Source organism: Papio anubis, chromosome 3 (assembly GCF_008728515.1).
Source record: "Papio anubis isolate 15944 chromosome 3, Panubis1.0, whole genome shotgun sequence".
Classification (NCBI taxonomy): domain Eukaryota; kingdom Metazoa; phylum Chordata; class Mammalia; order Primates; family Cercopithecidae; genus Papio; species Papio anubis.
Genome location: NC_044978.1, coordinates 94,520,253 through 94,536,886, shown reverse-complemented (window position 1 = coordinate 94,536,886; position 16,634 = coordinate 94,520,253). Strand labels below are relative to the sequence as shown.

The following is a 16,634-nucleotide window of genomic DNA, read 5'->3' as shown; positions in this document are numbered from 1 at the left end:
GAGTAGCTGGGACTACAGGCATGTACCGCCTCGCCCAGCTAATTTTTTTTTCTTTTGTATTTTTAGTAGAGACGTGGTTTCACCTTTTTGGTCAGGCTGGTCTTGAACTCTTGACCTCAAATGATCTGCCCACCTCAGCCTCCCAAAGTGCTGGGATTACAGGCATGAGTCACCATGCCAAGTCCATGTAAGCATTATTAATGCCTGAGGTCTTCACTGAATCTCTCCAGTCTGCAGGTAGTAACTTGAATATCTCCAAGGTCTGTGTGAGTTTTGGGATTATTTAACTGTTAATACCTTGGCAGTTATTCTTTGTTCAGTCTGTGGAGTTTTCATTTATGCATGTCCAGATTAGCATTCCACAAAGATTGGAAAAGACCTCTCCACAGATTTCTGGCTCTTTCTCTACATTGCTTCCTCTTCTCTAGTACTTGGCTCTGAAAATTCTAGCTACTTCAATCTCCAAGGTCATATTTCTGATTCCTTAGCTAAACAAGACTGCTGGGCTGTGCTTGGTTTCCTTTTCTCATGTCACAGATTAAAAATGGTCTTTGGACAGGGTTCAACTCATTTTCCCCCCATTTCTCTAGTGTCATACTTCTGTTGTTGTTTTGTACATTTTGTCCAGTTTGAAGTCTAGCTACTTTTTCTTGAGCAAAAACTTAGACTACAGTATATAGATGTTCCTCTACTTATGCTGGTTCATTTTATGATTTTTCTACTTTATGGTGGGTGTATTGGGGTATTAAATGCATGTCCAACTTATGATATTTTCAGTTTATGATAGGTTTATTGGGACATATCATGGTCCTATCAATATGCGATGGAGGCCCCTGGAGGCCCCTGGATGGAGACCCCTGGAGGCCCAGCTGTAAAATTTCTCTCTTTGTACTGTTTCTCTTTATTTCTCAATTTAAGAAAATTGAAATTATATCAAGCACTCTCAGGCCACAGTGAAATAAAACCTGAAATCAACTCCAAAAGAAACCTTCAAAACCATGCAAATACATGGAAATTTACTTTAAAAAAAAAAAAAAAAAAAAAAGTATATGGGCAACAAGTAGTACAATGAGTGGAATGGTACCTCACATCTCAATACTAACATTGAATGTAAATGGCCAAAATGCTCCACTTAAACGATGAAGAATTACAGAATGGATAAGAATTCACCAACCAACTATCTGCTGCCTTCAGGAGACTCACCTAACACATAAGGACTCACATAAACTTAAGGTGAAGGGGTGGAAAAGGACATTTCATGCAAAAGGACACCAAAAGCAGGCAGAATTCTTATATCAGATAAAACAAACTTTAATGCAACAGCAGTTAAAAAGACATGATAGTACCCTGGTAAGTGTACAACTCCCAGAGGTAGGATTGTGTGTGATCAAAATTTTATTTTATTTACTTGTTCAGTGATTAGGGAATTCTGGGGACTGATTTCATATAAACTTAACTTTCAAGGGTCTGGTTTTACAGATTGGATGCTCATGTTCTGTAACTAGTAAGTTTCCCTGTAAACAAATCTACCTGAGAAGCTAAATTATAACCAAAGATAGTTTGCTCATTAGCAGGAATCTAACCATAGATGGAGCACTTCATTTTTGGCAGTTTACACATTAGATTGATCATTTAATTAAGAAATCACAAAGGACATAACTTGACCTAGGTAACACAGCTAAGCAAGTAGAAAATTTGAGATTTTAACCAAAGTTTGTCTAATGTCCCAAGGTGGTACTCTTGACTAGGCAAATTGCTTTTCACAGTAGGGGATCTAATGAATACTCCCTTGCCCAGTGTCTAGCATATAATATCCTTTTTTTAAAAAAAAAAAAAACAACTAAAAACAATAACATTTTCTTAATCCTGTACATTCTATTTAAAGTTGACCCTTGAACAACTTGGGCTTGAACTGCATGGGCCCACTTATATGTGGATTTTTTTCAACCAAACCAATCACCACGTATACCCAGGGATAACTACTGTGGATTCAAGGTCTCTAAATGAGGAAGAGTTAATAGGTACTAAATAAATGTACACTGAATGAATGAATATATTGACTCACATTAGCTATTTTGAGGAGGCAATTTGATGAATTGTCTCATAAAATAACACATTTGTATATATATACTAAATTATGATATTATACTAAATACAATATAATTGAGTCCTGGACCCCCAGACTCTGCCAATATAATCTGTATGAGAGCCTTTGCACTCAAAGGGCTATGGAAGGCAGTGTTGTTTATTTCATTATTATTATTTTTTTCCTCAACCCATTTAAGGTGGAGTTTATCTTACTATTAACGTTGCTACTCTGAGAGCTGTATAGCCTCCATTTCCTCTTGTTTGGAATCCTAAGTACAAAAAAATACAGAAGTGTTTCATTCATTCATTCCAATGAATATTACTGAGGCACTGACGTGTACAATGCCTTATTTTCCTTTTTCTTTCTTTTTTTTTTTTTTTGAGAGAAAAAAGCCTACAATGCCTTATTTTTCAAATAGAACTCCTAATTCCCCTCTACCCCAAGCTTGCTTTTCTTTGTGTCCTTCCTATATCATCAAATTGCAACCTCTTTTTTAGTAGCTTTAATTCAGAAAGTCCACAGTCATCCTTGACTTCACTCTTTCACACATACCCCACAGACAATCAATTACCAAATCTCTGTCCTTAAAATATATCTGGAATCTGACCTGTTGTCACCACTTCCACTTGTACCAACCTGGTCTGAACCATGCTCACCTCTCACTGAATGAATTACTACAGTTGCCTCCTGACTGTTCTCTACCTGATCTATCTTCTAAGACCTTAACTCTTTAAATCCCTCTTCCCCTTGCTTCCTCTAACTTAGCCACAGTGGCTTCCCTGCTTTTCGTTAAACACTCCACCACAGTCCTGTCTTTGCACATGTTGTTTTCTTGCTGGGCAAACTCTTCCCCTAGAAGTGGGCATGGTTACCTCTGTCTCTATATTCAAGTCTCTGCTAAATGAGGCCTTTCCTGAAAACCCCATCTAAGATAGTCCTGCCCCACCCCATATCATTTTCTATTTCTTTCCCTTGTTTTCTTCTTTATCATATCAACTTTGAGTGCTTATATGTTTATTACTTTATTTATTGTCTTTCCCACCTTATTAGAGTGTATGCTCCACAAGGGCAGAAATTAGTTTTGTTACCTATTGACTCTGCAATGCTTAGAAGAGAGCCTGTCACTTAATATTTACGTATTTGTTGAATAAATGACTATGCATGGTATAAAACTGCATGCTAGAGATACAGTAATGGACAAGTAATGGGCAACATAGACACGGTTCCTGATCTTATGACATTTACAGTTCCTACAGGGGAAATAGATATTAAACAATTAATTACATGACATTTAATGATTATGGTTATAAACATGAAGGAGACATCATTGAGCACTCCAGCTGAAGATCTTGGTGTGTAGGAAGACAGACTATCAAATATTTAATAACTTAGGATCAAGAGCCAGAATCCCTCAAATCATATAATTTTTGAAATAAAAATACAGAGAATCAGTGTCATGCAAATGAGCATCTATAGTTAGAGGTAGTTTAAATAGGATTATAAAGATTTAGAGGGAGCTGACAAAGCAAGACAGGGAACAAGATTAAAAGTAGCCTATTAAATAGATAATCCAATGCAGCTATGTTCCTTTTATCAGTCAAGGTTACTGCAGGTACCAGGAAAAGAAATCCAGTGATAGGTAGACAGGGTCAAGCTAATCATGCTTTGGAGGGGAAAACACAACACAACACAACTCAACACAACACAATACTCTTACCCTTTTAAACTTGGATAAGTCAGAAAAATATTGTAGTATGTAAGTTTTATATATGCACATGAAATTCCTACTTACTTTCAATTTCAGCAAAAAGATAATCTTCCTAAAGCCTTCCAGTTCAGTTCCTTTCCTCCCCCAATTTTTGGGCTCCTTGTATGTAATCGCTCAGCCCTTTATCACACTGTTTTGTAATCATCTCTCTCTCTCTCTCTTTTTTTTTTTTTTGTTTGCCTGTATCCTGCCTCCGTGGAGTCTCTGAGGAAGGAACTTTTGTTTGTGCCTCGCAGAAGAGTGCCCAGAACACCGTAGATACTCAAGAATTATATGTGAAAGGAAGGTACAAACATTTGAGCAAATTTTACGCCTTTATGAAGGATTATTATTTTGCATTATTAAACACTCTACACACATGAAAACAGATTTTCATTAAAAATGAAAATACTGAATGAAAATTGAAAATAAATTGAAATTACTTCACCTGGTTATATTTTGCTAGAATTATATAATACATTACTTAGAAACAAGGTATAAAAATAGCTTTGTGTGTCTTTTTGTTTTGTTTTGTTTTGTTTTTTTAAACAGAGTCTCACTCTGTCACCTAGGCTGGCAGTGGTGCAATCTTGGCTTACTGCAATTCCGCCTCCTGGGTTTAAGCCATTCTCCTGCCTCAGCCTCCCAAATAGCTGGGATTATGGGCATGCACCATCATGCCTGGTTTATTTTTGTATTTTAGTAGAGATGGGGTTTCACCATAGTGACCAGGCTGGTCTCGAACTCCTGACCTCAAGTGATCCACCCACCTCTGCCTCCGAAAGTGATGACAAGCGTGAGTGAATGCACCTGGCACAAGTTAGTTACTTAACAGCCACAGATATCTGCTTACGAAAACTCCCATTGCAGCATATTGGGTACAGTTAAGCCCTCAGCAATATGCTGCAAAGCTCCAGTTTAGGTGCTCCACACTTTAGAAGGAAGGAAAAGGGAGAGAAAGCACAATTATTAAGTGTCCTCTTTATATACTGACAGTGTGTGAAATGCTAAATCCATTTAAGTCTCATAAAAACCTAATGAGGTAGGTGTTATTATTTTCATTTTACAAATAAGGAAATTGAACCTTAAAAAAGCTAAGTAATTTTTTCAAGACCACACAACTAATACACATGATCCCAGGAATCTGTAATATTCAGTTCATTTTTAAATATGGTTTTTTTTGGGGGAGTTGGGGAAGAGAGATCAAGGAAGTGTGAGAGCTAGTAAAGAAGGCAATAATTTGCTTTATTTTTGAGATAAAGCAAATCAGTTATTTGGAATATGGAGAGAGAGAGATTCATTGTGGAAGAGCTGTTTTATAATAACAAGTTCTATAAGTTTCATGATATTGACAGAGATTTAAGTTGGCTAGAGGAAGAAAGGTTCACTAGAATCATTGCCCTGTTTTATTTAATTCATTAAAATCATTTAAGAAAGTTTCAAGTAACAGGAAAACCATGAAGAAAATGAATATTCATGGCTACCTATGGGAGTGAATTCTGGATCTTGTCATTTTGATTTCTTTATAGATATGTTCATTATAATTACATCATCTGTGTATGAGGTAAGTAGGACTGCAAGAAGATTGCTCTAATTAACCCTGGTATATTTTCTAACCAGAAAATATATCTTCCACTTCTAAAAAGAAACCATGTAAATTTATGACAATGCAATTATTGTAAAATGAAGTTTAACTTTGATATTTGTCTTTTTAAAATTATGATAGCCTTTTCTCAAGTATTTACAATGCTTTAGGAACAGTAATAATGCTTCATATTACTCTGTCTCATTTTAATCCTCACAACAAACCTACTAGATATTATTACGCTCATTCCATGAAAACTGCAACTGAGGCCCAGCAGTTCATTATCATGCTCCAAATCGCAGAGCTAGTGAACAGCGGAGCTGAGATTCAAACTCAATTCTGGGACTACAAAACCCATATATTTAAGGCCAGGGAGATATCGCAGAAAACTCCCCCAAAGTGGATAACAACAGTTGGCATTAGAGAGGCTAAAGTAAAGTGAACACTGAATGTAAGAGCAAAAAGGTCTTCCACATTCAACAACAGGCAGTCATTTTCTGAAGACCTTAACTCCCCAAGAAGCAATATCAAGTTGAAAATATGAAGGAGATCCACAGAGGTCTGGTTTGAGTACTTTCATGAATGCTAGATCCAAATTGGGTGATTAAAAAACATTTCTTAGATGTGAGGGACAATTATATGTATTTTTTATATATATATGTGTGTGTGTGTGTGTGTGTGTGTGTATGTATGTATTTTGTTTGTTTGTTTGTTTGAGACGGAGTCTCAATGCCTTGCCCAGGCTGGAGTGCTGCAGTAGCACTATCTTGGCTCACCGCAACCTCTGCCTCCTGGGTTCAAGCTATTCTCCTGCCTCAGCCTCCCGAGTAGCTGGGATTACAGGCATGTACCACCATGCCTGCCTAGTTTTTGTATTTTTAGTAGAGATGGGGTTTCACCATGTTGGCCAGGCTGGTCTCAAACTCCTGACTTTACGTGATCCACCCACCTCCACCTCCCAAAGTGCTGGGATTACAGGCATGAGTCACCGCACTGGGCCTCAAGGGACAAGAATATTATAAAAAATAATAGTGGGCATTATCAAATTTTTCATTTGTATGCAGGTAAAGTGCTAAGAGTTTACAGGTGCATTAAATGCAAAGATGAGGAAATTGAATAACAGTTGGTGAAAAATGTTTTTCTATACAAGAATTATTTGCTATCGCTGTTAGAGGCAATTTGCTGAAATAGGCGACTTGACTAATTTTCCATGTTTTTACCTTCCAGATGCCGAAAGTACTGTGGTGCTCTGAAGTCAGACAGGCCTAGACATAGAGGTATCAGATAAAAAACAGAATACTCACTTAAATTTGAATTTCAGATTTAAAAAAAAACAATTTTTAAAATGAGTTTGTCTCATGCAATATTTGATATATACTTATACTGTACTTTTAGTTGCCAAATCTAGTAACCCTGTCTGGATGTGAATCACAGCTAACTCTGATACGGTAGTAGCCATTGTGACACTGGGTAAATGACCTCATCTCCCAGCCTTCATTTTCTTCTTCAAAAGATGAAGTAGATACCTTTTCTACTTCACAGGATTGTTTTAGGATTTGAAAAAAGTTAAGTTCGTTCTCTTGATAATTTCTTTGTGTGTCTGTTGATTACTTCATGGGTTTCCAAATATTTACCATTAATTTCATAGAGATAGATTTAAGGCACTCCCATGGTATTCAAGGCAAGGGGCTTATTCTTTTTCTTTTTGTTTTTTTTTTTTTGTTGTTGTTGTTGTTTTTGAGAAAATGTCTCACTCTGTTGCCCAGGCTGGAATGCAGTGGTGTGATCTAGGCTCACTGCAACCTCCGCCTCCTGGGTTCAAGTGATTCTCCTGCCTCAGTCTCCTGAGTAGCTGGGATTACAGGCACCGCACCACCACACCCGGCTAGTTTTTGTATTTTTAGCAGAGACGGGGTTTCATCATGTTGGTCAGGCTGGTCTCAAACTCCTGACCTTGTGATTTGCCCGCCTCAGCCTCCCAAAGTCCTGGGATTACAGGCATGAGCCACCACACCCCGCCAAGGGGCTTATTTTCTTAAGCAGATTATGTAGTTTAGAGAGGAGCATAATATAAAAGGACGGACACAATAAAATTTTAGCATAAAGCTAAATTGTGGCACAAGAGGCCACGTGTGTTAATTTGGGAACTTTTATAACAGAGATGGATTTATCAAAAACATGTATACTAGCTGCCTAAAGGTATGTGTTTAAGTACAAGATTGCAAAAAATTAGTTAGAAATGATATATTTGGTAAATTTTGATTTACCAAATTTACAACTAATTTCATAGAGATAGGTTTAAGATACTGCCATGTGAGTTGAAAGAAAGCAGTAAAATACAAATGCTAGTGATTTATTTAACTTTATAAAGTCAAACAGAGGTAAACATAAATTTTCTGAAAGTTATATTAACAATATGAATTTAGAGTCATAAAAATGTTAATACACTTTAATCCAGTCATCTACTTTCTAAGTAAACACTAATTAGTCACAGAGGTACATAATGAAGAATAAGAATATGCATTTTGAGGCTGGGCTCAGTGGCTCACACCTGTAATCCTAGCACTTTGGGAGGCCCAGGTAGACGGATCACTTCAGGCCAGGAGTTTAAGACCAGTCTGGCCAACCTGGAGAAACCCCATCTCTACTAAAAATACAAAAATTTCTAGGCTTGGTAGCCCACATCTGTAACCTTAGCTACTTGGGAGGCTGAGGCAGGAGAATTGCTTGCACCTGGGAGGTGGAGGCTGCAGAGAGCCGAGATGGCATCACTGCACTCCAGCCTGGGCGAAAGAGTGAGACTCCATCTCAAAAAAAAAAAAAAAAAAAAAGAATATTCATTTTGAAATGTTTTAGACCAGAGGAAAAAATATCCAATAATAGGAAAATGAATCAATAAATTATGGTATAATGAAATACAATAGAAGATTATGTAATCTTAAAAAGAATGCATTAGATACTTAGCAATATAAAAATTATCATAATATAATATTACATAAAATCAGAATAATTTTAATTTTAAAAATATAATGGTAGGTATAAGAAAAATGTTAATATTGGTTATCCCAAAATAGTAAGACTATGTTTCCATTTTCTTTTCTTTCTTTCTTTCTGTAATATCTTTTTATGAAGCATGTTTTATATTAGAAACAAGAATTTATTTTTACAATTCTGGAACTCAGAAGTCAATTTTCCTAAGGTACACCGTACTCCTCTAATTTTCTCTGCTAGGCATCTTGAGGTGCCTCCTCTTTTGAGAGCCTCTTACCCCCACTGGAGCTGAAACCATTCAACTGAGGCAGTAAGTGTTACTCGGTTGTTCATTGTTCAGCAGGAAAAACATTGTAAATACTGGAGAATGCATGATGTATTTTTGGAGCTAATAGATGGAAATAAAGGCAATTTTGCTAAATGGAGACAGTATTTATTTCATGTCATTCTGATTTTCAGCCATAAGCAAAAGTTTTGTGAATATGTAGCCTGTCATATATTGCATAAAACAGTTCTTAGGGAAATTTACTTTTAGGTTATTAGCGTAACATTGAGACACCAACTGAAGTATTGTGATGATTTTTGTGCATCAAAAGTATGAATTATACTTTCAGGCAAGCTCAGCTTTATCCTATTTTATTTCTTGACCAGATATGTGTCAAATATGCAATTACTCCATAAAATACACAATTAAAAGATCAATGAATAATGAAGCGCATCCTATTAATATTTTAAATAACTTTTAATATCGTGGCACTATATTTGAAAATGTAATTATACTTTATAGAAAACCTAGACACTATTTTCAAGATTATAACCCTGGGTGAAGTTGGAAGTATAATTTTAATAAAATTCATCACGCAATATTACCTTTGGTTTACTTCCAAAGTTGTTGAGAGGTATATACTTGAGAACCCCTCTTTTATTCCTAACTCTCATACATATTAATAGGCTCAGACTCAAGCAAAGGATAATGATGTTGCTGTTATTTTCATCCACGTGTAAATCCGCAAATCCAATGCTGAGTCATGAAAATCCTACTTTGACAACGGGACAGAACTGTTTATTACCCTGGGAATGATTTTGAAAACTAGCCATTTGTGTATCTTTAAGGAAAGGGAAAAATCAGCATGCTTATTATTTTTTAAAAATTGGGGCCCGGATTTTGACGATGTCAAGATTTACAGTATATCCCTGTTTGTTTTGGATACACCAGTGACTTCCACTTCTAGAAGACAAAGTTATATTACTTAAACAACCAAAGGTAAGAACCCAGTGATAATGATAGTTATATTTTTCACAAATGCTTATACTTCTGTTTTGACTCATTGAAGTATCAGCTTTTGCTTTGCTTCTCATGTTATGTGCTCTCTAGATACAGATGATGGTTGTATTTTTGTTAACTTCTCTGTCTTTTGAACAGGTAAGTGAATACTCCACCTGGCAATATGATTCTGCTAATCTGAATATCACAACATAGTAAACGCTACCTGCTTTTCACAAATTTTAGTTTAATTTTTAGAAGTCAAAAACAATACCTTTGGCAGGTATGTTTTTCCCCAAAGGAAGTGTCATATACTGATTTTTCTTTCTAAAATATTTGGAGATAGGACACTATCAAACTCATGTAAATCTTAAAGAATTCACTCCTAAAAAAGAGCTCCCACTCACTGGGAACTTAAGTATCAGATACTTTATCAACATTATTATAACAACCTGCAAATCCCCTTTCAGAGACGAATAAGTGGTCTAAAGAGATGAATAAGTGGTCTGAAAAGATTAAGTGCCTCATCCAAGGACACAGTACTATTCTATGAAGGAGCTGGAATTTAAATCACCTTGCCTTCTTTTAAATAACTCTCTATGATAAACATGTATGTTTTAATCAGAAAAAACATTATTGGCTGGGCCTTGTAGCTCACACCTGTAATGCCAGCACTCTGGGAGGCTGGAGTAGGTGGATCCTTGAGCCCAAGAGTTTGAGACCAGCCTGGGCAACATGGCAAAACCCTGTCTCTACAAAAAGTGCAAAAATTAGCCCAGCTGTGATGGCATGTGTCTGTAGTCCCAGCTACTCAGGAGGCTGAGGTGGGAGGATCACTTGAGCCCAGGATGTCAAGTTTGCAGTGAGCTGAGATCACACCACTGCACACCAGTCTGGGTGAAAGAGAGAGACGCTATATCAGAAAAAAAAAAAAAAAGGAAAAGAAAAAGAAAAAACTGTTATCAATTATCAATTACTGTCATGTTTTTCTTTAATTAAAAATGAGTACTGCATTCATCATGTAATAAGATTACATGTTTTAAAATATCAGTGATTTCATTCTATATTGGAAAGTCGAACACTCTTAAACCAAGATTTTAAAATGTTTCTATCAATAAAGATATATCTTATAATGGGCTTTTTACATTTTGACTTATTGTTTATATATAGTTTAATCAATTTGTTCAATTACACTCATTTTTTCACTTGGCTAACACCCATAAACACCAATCACTCATTTCATGGTCATTTTCCTGCTCAGCAAATAAAAGAGGGTGGAGAGTGAAGTATCAGGGTGTCAATGAAATTAAAAGGCCTATTATTTACCTGCTGCACCTTATGTCCCGTAGAGAATACACCCTCTTTTCTCCACTCTGGGAATACTTATAAACATTGTTAACAAAAATAATCTCAGTAAAGCAAAAAGCTATACAGGCCACAGTCAAAGTTAGAAATTAATGAGAAAAGTATAAATTACAGAACCTAGGCCTTAGATAAAATTTTTTTTAAAAAAAGGAAAAGAAACCTCTTTAATTGAAGATATCAACAAAACAGCCATTGAAGATCACTCTCTTTTACATGGAGGTAATTTTTTAAGTTATAAAGTTAATGTGTTGAAAACCAAAAAGTTTGGGTAACATAAATTATTTTCTAGAAAAACAAATGTCAAATTTAAGTTAAGAATCAAGAATTAAGTTGACTAAAAATCGTGAGCAAAATTGAAAAAAGTGTCCAAGAACTACGTCCACAAAAGCTACTGCACCCTAAATATTTTTTACTTATTAATTTATTGAACAAATATTTATTTAGTTCCTACTCTAATGCTAGGCATTTTCCTAGGCAGAAACTTTCCTTTGTTTTCCACTATATCCCCATCAATAGATCAAAGGAGTAAATCCATAGGATGCTACAGCCGTTTACCTCAGGTGATAGTATGTGACATTTGGGCTGCCATATTTTATAAATTTTGGGTATAGCATTAAGCAGACTTTCCACAGCTGGTCCTTTCTTACATCTCCTTAAAGTAGAAATATAATGTACTTTCCCATGAGCAGACAACCATTGTGCCAAGGTTTTTTTTTTTTTTTTGAGATGGAGTCTTTCTCTGTTGCCTAAGCTGAAGTGCAGTGGTGCAATCTTGGCTCACTGCAACCCCTGCCCCTTGGGCTCAAGTGATCCTCCTGCCTCAGCTTCCTGAGTATCTGGGATTACAAGCATGAGCCACTGCACTTAGCGAATTTTTGTATTTTTTGTGGAGATGCGGTTTTGCCATGTTGCCCAGGCTGGTCTCGAACTCCTGAGCTTAAGCAATCCTCCATGTCTGCCTCCCAAAGTGCTGGGATTACAGGTGTGAGCCACCATGCCAGGCCTGTGCCAAGATTTTGAACAATGCTAATATAGCTACTTAATAGTCTGGGACAAGTGCTTACCGTTACAGGTAATGGTTCTCAAATGTTACCTTTCCAATGTACAAATCAACTTGAGCTTTAACAATTTTTATAGCTTTAGTTGATAAAAAGGTAATTGATTAAATTCAATGAAATATTCTTGATAAAATAGGAAATTTGTTATAAAGAAACTTCCTTGACAAAATAAGAAAAGATTATCTGAAATTAATGGGAAAAATAGGAGAAATTCTAGAGACTGAACCAAGAAGACAAGGAGTGCCTGAGAGAATATCCATTATTTAATATTGTTCTATAAATTCTACCCAACACAATAAAACAAGAAAAAAGAAGAAGATATATACTTTGAAGAGAGAAAATTATCATTACCCGTGGATAATATGAGTGCTTATCCAGAAAACCCACATGGATCAATTTAAAAACTATATTAAAACTGATAAGATAGGAAGATGATAGGCTACAAAATAAATATATAAGTAATTTTCCTCTAGACCAGTAATAATTATTAATAGTTAGACAGTATAATAAAACAGATTTTATTTAGAAATAAAAAATTTAAATACATAGAGTACATTTATTAAGAAATGTACCTAGCTTAATTAATAAAAATTACAAAGACATACAAGGTAAATTTTAAGAAGTAAATTAGTAAATGAGAAGACATCCCTTGTCATGTGATAAAAAAAATGTAATATGTTAACAATTGATTCTCCCAAAATTAATCCAAAAATTAACAAAATCTCTCTAAAGTACATTGTGAGAGTTTTTTTTTAGGGGACTTGATAAAATTATTCTAACGGAAACTGGCAATAATAAATGTATACACTGTACTGTCATAGGAATCATTAAAGAGGATAAAAATCACTTAGGGCTGGGCACGGTGGCTCACACCCCTAATCCCAGCACTTTGGGAGGCCGAGGTGGGTGGATCACCTGAGGTCGGGAGTTTGAGACCAGCCTGACCAACATGGAGAAACCCCATCTCTACTAAAAATACAAAATTAGCCTGGTGTGGTGACGTATGCCTGTAATCCCAGCTACTTGGAAGGCTGAGGCAGGAGAATTGCTTGAACCCAGGAGGCAGAGGTTGCAGTGAGCCGAGATCGTGCCACGGCACTCCAGCCTGGGCAACAAGAGTGAAACTCTGTCTCATGAAAAAAAAAAAAAAAAATCACTTAAATGCAGTCATTAAAGTGATAAGTGTAGATGTATACTTTTTTTTATTAGACTTGCAACTAGTGTTTTGTGCAATAACATACAATAATTTCAAAAATTTTGTTGCTTTTTATGAACCTGTATAAGGCACTGTATAATGTTCTGGAGACATTAAATGAACTGTAATAAAAATTAGAGCTCACTGTGACCTTCCTCAAGTCTGGGGGAGAGACACTGACATAAATGGATCATGATAAAATAATGAATCAGTGCACTGATGATAAGCTCTCTGTATTATGTGAGTGTTGAGGAGAAACCATGAGCACTCAGACATCCTAATTCCAGCAGTATTAGTCTGCTAGGGCTGCCATATCAGAATACTGCAGGCTGGTGGTCAACAAAAATTTCTTTCTCACGCTTCTGGAGGCTGAAGTCCAAGATCAAGGTGCCAGCAGTTTTGGTTTCTTCTGAGGCCTCTCTCATTAGCTTGCAGATAGTCATCTTTTCGCTCTGTCCTCCCATAGTCATTCCTTTGTGCATATCATCCTTCCTGTCTCTTTGCATGTCCACATTTCCTCTTCTTATAAGGACGCCAATCAGATTGGATCGGGTCCACCCTAATGGTCTCACTTTGACTTAGTCATCTCTTTAAAGGCCCTGTCTCCAAAAACCGTCACGTTCTGGGGTTAGAGCTTCAATATATGGATTTTGGGGGGACACAATTCAGCCTGTAACACCAGCCATTAGAAATATTTACTCTTTTCTTCATTCTTTACCTTTTACACATACTATTCCCTCGGTCCAGAAAGCTGATTTCCTCTAATGTCTGGCAAACTCCTGTTCATCCTTCAAGATCCAATTACATGTCCCCTACTTTGGGGAGCTCTGTGATTCTCCCACCTCTAACAGAGTTGGCCTATGCACACATGATATTGTCACATCGGATTTTTATCACTTGCAGGTTTCTTTTACTAATTTCTCTAGGGCTGGAAGCCTGTCTTAATCAACATTCTATTTTCTTTTCTTTCTCACTTCCATACCTCAGCAACCTACATGATGCTGCTGTCATAGGGGGCGCTCAACAAATGTTGAGAAGCAAAAATATTAATGAAATACAGATTGGATTACACGTTATCTGTAAATTGTTTGCAAGTGAAAATATCAAAACTTTAAATGTACCCTTTTCAGGGATAAGGTATAAACTTGGGAGAGAAGTAGAAACAAAAGGTTATACAAAATGCTGAATGCTCACAGTGACTGACAAAATCTCCGCGGAATTACAGTCAAGGGAACCTCCCTTGCTGGGTTCTAAGTATCTGCCTTTTTATGTGATTACTTACCTTTATTGTTATTATTGAGAAATTTGCATTTACCTTCTCTCAGGGGATATAAAGAGAAACGAAGTAAGTTTCTTGACCTTAAGAAGCTTACAGAACACTGGGAAAGTGAGACATTCACCTGTACCTATAATAGATATATGTGTAAGAAAGTAAATTCTTAGGGAGAAAGGAGTGATTTAAGATATAGGAAATGCATGCAATGGATGGTGCCATCACAACTGATTTCACGGACTTTTTTAAAAGACTTTCCAAAACACCTGTCATCAGCATGAATTTCTAGAGAAATTTCATTGTGAAACAGATATTGGGTTGAGGAACCCTAACATAAAAGGCAGGGACTACTTCAGTTCATCAATATTTAATAATTTTTATAATCAAATATTCAGAATTCTGAATACTTTCTGATTAAATGAAGGTAGAGAAGTGGGAAGGATAACACACTAAGGTCTCCAACCATTGTGCAAAGTCTTTGTTCTTACTCTTGATTGTATAACATATCGGTTTTAAAGTAAACTTTCTTTGATAATGAAGGATCTTGTGATGCCCCAGGATCATAATTAATATATATGATTTTATAGTTCTAATAACTTTATTTAACAAATATTCGTTGACAAATATTCCCAGTTCTAGACACTGGGATTATAACAGGGTACAAAAACAGAATTCTCACTCTTATTATGCTTGCATGTTCTGGTGTTTAAAACACTCTTACATCACTTTGTGTTCTTATAAAATATTTTGCTTAAAGAAAGGAGTATTGGAAAATATTTTGGGTTACTTGTTGGTTTTAGTTAATTGACTTTTGATTAATTGAGCTTTTTATTGTATAGTAGATACTGCTTTAACATTTTCTGTGAATTGTGAAGATGATGATAATGATTATGATGACAATGATCTCTTTGGTAAAATTGTTTCTTCCTGAGCAAGTATTGGATTTTCTTTATACATTGATAACAGTTTGACCTACCAAGTGTGGCAGGTCCCTGTGTTTGCCGGGGAAACATAGCAACAGTGTTTTGTCAGCTCTGTTTTACTTTTTCATGAGAATTACAGCTGGCTTATGAGCCTATAAGGATAATTATTATTTTCTTCGATGGTTGCTTTGACAATATTAAAGTCTCAAAGTGGTATTTCAGGGGAAGAGATTAAAGAAAGATTAATCATTTTAAGTTTCTTTGTCTCTTTAAGCAAGTTGATGGTTCTCTCTTTGTGAACTTAGAGATCACATAAGAATATTATCAACTAGTATTTGTATAACTTTTCACAGCCTTCAATGTTGCCTTATACATATTTTTCATTACCTCCTCATCGAGACTTATTACAATAGGCAGGGCAGGTATTATTATCTCCACTTTACAGAAGAGAGGACCCTGCAACTCAGAAAGATTTTTTTGTCAGGGTTTCACAGGTAATTTGCTACAGAGCTAGGGCTAGAAACTAAGTCCTTGTGGAAGAAGTGATTGCTATTTTCAGGCACTGGCTGTTTCTCGTTGGCAGAGTAGGCACAGCCCATTCTAGAAGTTACACAACCTCCTGAGCATTGTTAAATGTTAAAAAAACAAACTTAGCCCTGTAATGAAATACTGAGATGGACAGAGTGAGATGAAAAACATTATTATGGAAAATGTTTATTTTAAATTTATTTTTACCATGCTATATAACAGATCTCTAGACCTTATTCCTTCTAACTGAAACATTGTATCCTTTGACCAACATGTACCCTGCCCGATAATGGAAAACATTATTTTAAAGCAAAGGTGCTGACACAAATGATTTTTGATATTAAACAGACTCCTATTTTAAAAATATGACTTTTTTCATTTAGAAGTATATTAGGAGGAAATATAGATAAACATAAAGAATAAAACAAACATACCAATGATCCCATCACTAAAAACTTGATGTTTAACATTAAAGTGCTTATTATTTCTATGTACATATATACACTTTTAAAATAAAATGGTATGATACTATAAATATTACTTCACAATTTGCTTTTTCTTCTTTAAATTTTATTTTTAAAGTTCTATCTATCTATCTATCTATCTATCTATCTAT

General features: G+C 35.7%; 1 long non-coding RNA gene across 1 annotated transcript; it reads left to right on the top strand.

Moving 5' to 3' along the window:
- Nucleotides 1–965: 965 nt before the first annotated feature.
- Nucleotides 966–10,420, top strand: LOC108585912. The gene is made up of 3 exons (XR_002522121.2): nucleotides 966–4,143; nucleotides 6,649–6,698; nucleotides 8,653–10,420. It is a non-coding gene; the product is annotated as an uncharacterized LOC108585912 (long non-coding RNA).
- Nucleotides 10,421–16,634: the final 6,214 nt, after the last annotated feature.